The sequence below is a fragment of the Oreochromis niloticus genome, linkage group LG3 (genome assembly GCF_001858045.2).
Source record: "Oreochromis niloticus isolate F11D_XX linkage group LG3, O_niloticus_UMD_NMBU, whole genome shotgun sequence".
Lineage (NCBI taxonomy): Eukaryota > Metazoa > Chordata > Actinopteri > Cichliformes > Cichlidae > Oreochromis > Oreochromis niloticus.
In genome coordinates, this window is record NC_031967.2 from 60,405,355 (window position 1) to 60,409,232 (window position 3,878).

The 3,878-nt window shown below is 41.9% G+C and overlaps 1 long non-coding RNA gene across 1 annotated transcript; it reads right to left on the reverse strand.

The window, feature by feature from the left end:
- Positions 1 to 279: 279 nt before the first annotated feature.
- Positions 280 to 3,217, reverse strand: LOC112846330 (uncharacterized). Its single transcript, XR_003219246.1, has 4 exons — positions 3,079 to 3,217; positions 2,105 to 2,766; positions 553 to 891; positions 280 to 314 (listed from the first exon to the last, which is right to left on the reverse strand). It is a non-coding gene; the product is annotated as an uncharacterized LOC112846330 (long non-coding RNA).
- Positions 3,218 to 3,878: the final 661 nt, after the last annotated feature.

A 3,878-nucleotide genomic window follows, 5' to 3' on the forward strand; every position in this document is an offset into this window, starting at 1 on the left:
ATACTTAGAAAAAGGCACATGAGTGTCAGTCTTGTAGTAAGAAAGTGCTCTGAGGGTCTGAACAGAGTTGAAAACAGGCTGCATAAGTATCCGTCCATGTAAGACTTGATGTTATCAGGCTGCTGTTTTCATCCTCCTGACACTCTGATATCAGAACAGATGTCAGCTGATTCATCAGAAGGAAGATGGTACATTTTTTTTGGCAGTTTTGTAGCGATCACAAGAGCAACAACAACGAGCCCAAGAAGTAACAAACAGAAGCTATCAGCCCACAATATTATTCCCTCCATCCTCTGTGTGTCCTCCTGTCTGACCTGCAGGTGAGAAACAGGTGTGAGGTGTCAGCTGTCAGGTAGGTGATGAGTGAAGAACAGAACAGAATCCATTTCCTCTTCAAACTGCTGTCAGACATTATCTACTGCACTCTGATCACATCACTCAGACCAGCTGCTTTCTACAAAGTCTCATCAACAACATCTTTAGAAACAAACATCAACAACCAGGAAGCAGCTTCACCTCTGATCACACACACACTCAACTCTACTCACTCACCTGGAGGATCAACAACACTCAGGGAGATGATGCTGATGTTTTCCCATGATTTCGTTTTCTCCATGAAGGTATGACACTCGTATGTTCCAGTGTCATTAATCATCACATTGTTCAGAATCACAGACACGTCTCCATCCTTCATCTGTCTGTCCTGCAGATCCACCCGGTTCATAAAAGATGGATGCTGCCTGACGGGAACAAAGTAGTTCTTCCGAAATGAAATAACATCTTGTGGATCAAGGTCAGCTCTTCTCCACTCCACAAGTATGATATTGTTTGGAGCTCAACATGGCAGAGTGACATTGTTTTGTCCAGACTCAGCTGTGATGTTTTTCTGGTCTGAAAGAGTAAAAAAACAGAGCAGAGAGGTTAAAGGTCAAAGTATCAGAGATCTCTGGTCCTATGAACCTATCACACCTGCTAGAATCTGTCAGAATACAGATGAATAAAAACAGGCTATAAAAAAAAAACTCCTAAAAGTCTGCTTTAACATCACAGTGTGAAACACATAACCCAGTGCAAACAAAACAGGTTTTTATTGTGTCTGAAATGCAAATAATTCATGTGTAATAAATATGTTCTTATGTTCAAAAATGTGTATCAGTAAAAATTGTTAACTTAAATTTTGCTTCCATTTATCCATCTATTTTGTCCGGTTATCCCACTCATCTGTTATACGTGGATATTGCCATTTATTTACGGGAAGCGCAGAGTCCTCCTGTTAGCAGGACACAACTTTACTCACAGTCTGTTGTTTGTATATTCTGATATTTTAAAGCTGTTTGACCGGATACTAGAGAATTAGAGAAATACCGTTTTATCGGTGTTTTTACAGTGGAGCTGAAGTTAAAATTGGATCAATGCATTCAATTCAACAGCTCTGTGTAAATGTTCAGACAAATCTCACTGTAACAGTTGGTGAAATGTTAGTATTTGACCACTAGGCGGAGCTCTTGTAATGATAATGTAAATTAACGCATTTTATTTTGTATGTTTTATTTTTGTGTTGAGCATATTAACATTTTCCTTTTTTGCATACCGGATTGGTGTAAAGTTAATTTGATACATGGAAAATAAGCGGTTAATTTTGTAAGTATAAGGTAAGGGCAGAGGTCACTTCCTGTTTTGAGTAGTAAGGTCAGAGAAGCTGCTCATGGTGACGGTCTAGCCGTGTGAATGTTAAAGAAGAAATAAGTCCTAAGTTCCAATACACCGGTACTTGCAGGCCAAAGTGGTATGTTTGTTTATATTTTGTGAATTTTATACTGCAATACGTTTTAATGCTGAAATATAATTTTCTTGTACATTTGTATTCACCAGTTCTACGGTGTACCTGTGTGCGTTAAAGAAGCACAGTAAACATCAGTAAAGAAGAACTCTCGTGTCTCTCGTGTATGTGTACAAGCCGGCACACTCACATATTTTATTGTTAACATGCAAATACATTGATGTTACCACATGTACATGGTATATGAATAAATGTATAAATAAATAGACGAATAATTATCCCACAAAAATCGTCTCCCCATTTAAATTCGCCGGCAAACACTACCGAAACACGCGTGTCCGTGTATCACGTGACTTAATCCGCATCCTGATCCCTCCGCAGACAGATTCTCCTCCGCCGTCGTCGTTTGACACGATCTTCAGCACATTATCGGTATAATGACGGTAATAGAACTCCTTCAAAGCCGGACGACTTTGAAGGAGTACCTGGAGATAAACTGGGTTTAACTTTGGTTTTGGACCTTTTTGTCTCCGGATTATTCGACGATAAAATGTTTGTTTTCGTGTGTGATCGGTCACAGGAGCTGTGTGTGTTTATCAAAGCAGCTACAAGCTGTTTGGAGTGAACATGGAGCGGAGACAGAGACGGAGAGGAATAAGGAGCTTGTGTTTGAGGTGTGGTTACTACTCCAGGAAATCTGCAAACATGGTGACTGCACTGCAGTGTAGATAGCACGTTTCTACGGGTGGACTGCTGTATGCACTGCGGGTTGTTGACCAGAGCTCGCCGTGGATTGTAGCCGGACCAGCAGCGACTTAGACGGCGGAGAGAGCTGAAGCAGAAGCGGGCATGTCGATCTGCTATGCGGCCAGCCTAAACCTCCACCTCCCGGTGTTCTCCTCCCAGCCTGTTTCCTCACAAACGCCACATCCATCACAATGACATCAAAGATTTGGATCTCCTGATCGCTGATCGGACAACTTCATCTAGAAATACATTTAAAGAGAAAGCTGGTGAACACGGGAAATGTCCGTCTGACACAATGCGCCCGATGTTGTAACCAGCATGGCTGTCCTTAAAGCCCCCACAGTCTGAAGCAGGACTTTCTATCCACCCGCGAACTAAGTGTAGTCATCATCACTGCTTCATCCTGTCAGATTTTTAAACGTTTTGTTTTACGTATTTACACTAAGAGTAAAAACAGTTGAATTAAGCAGGGTAATACAGTGACACCGATTACTGATAAATACACACGGCTGCTGACTTTATAAAAACTTATTGTAACAGTTCAATCTTACCTGCGGACGTAAATAAGAGAAGAAAGGCAAAGATAATCCCGCAGATTAAAACAGATTTTCCTGCATAAATAGCGCTGCTCTGTGACACCATAGATTATAGAGCCTGTCCACAGATACTGCTGTGCTACTTCGCTTTTGAAGGTGTGGTTTTTCACTTTTTGACCCGCCCACCTGAAACGGCTTTGGAACGTGACGAGGGGGCGTGGCCGCGATTTTTGGTTGAGGCCCCGTTTTTGTGGGCAAAACAAAGCACACGGATAGCATCAGCCATGGTTCGTACTTGCTGTGTGATCGGTTGTAATGTTAGATCGCACGACCGGCAAGGGAATAAGCTTGAAAATGGTTTATCTTTTTATTCTTTCCCGACCTGGAAGCAACATGAGGGAGCTCAAGTAGCGGACCTTACCAAAAGAAGGCGTCTAGCTTGGTTAGTAGCTGTGAGACGAGCTGATATCCAGTTCTCTTCCATCTCCAGATATCAGTTGGTGTGCTCCAGACATTTTCATTCGGGTAAGTTCTAAATATGTTCATATCACTCTTTATACCGTATTATTTTTATTTGCGCTCTGAGGTCATAGCAAATTAGAACAAACATCCTAGTGATTTTGCAGAACTACATTCTATTTATAGAGTTGCTAATTATTTGGCATTATTGCAGGCAAACCAGCCTATGAAATGGATGAATCAAATCCTGACTGGGTTCCAACACTACACATGGGGCACTCCGAGATCCCTGCTTCAACCTTGGACCGTCACAGACGGCGAATGCGCCGGATGCAACAAAGAGTAGCAGTTGGAGG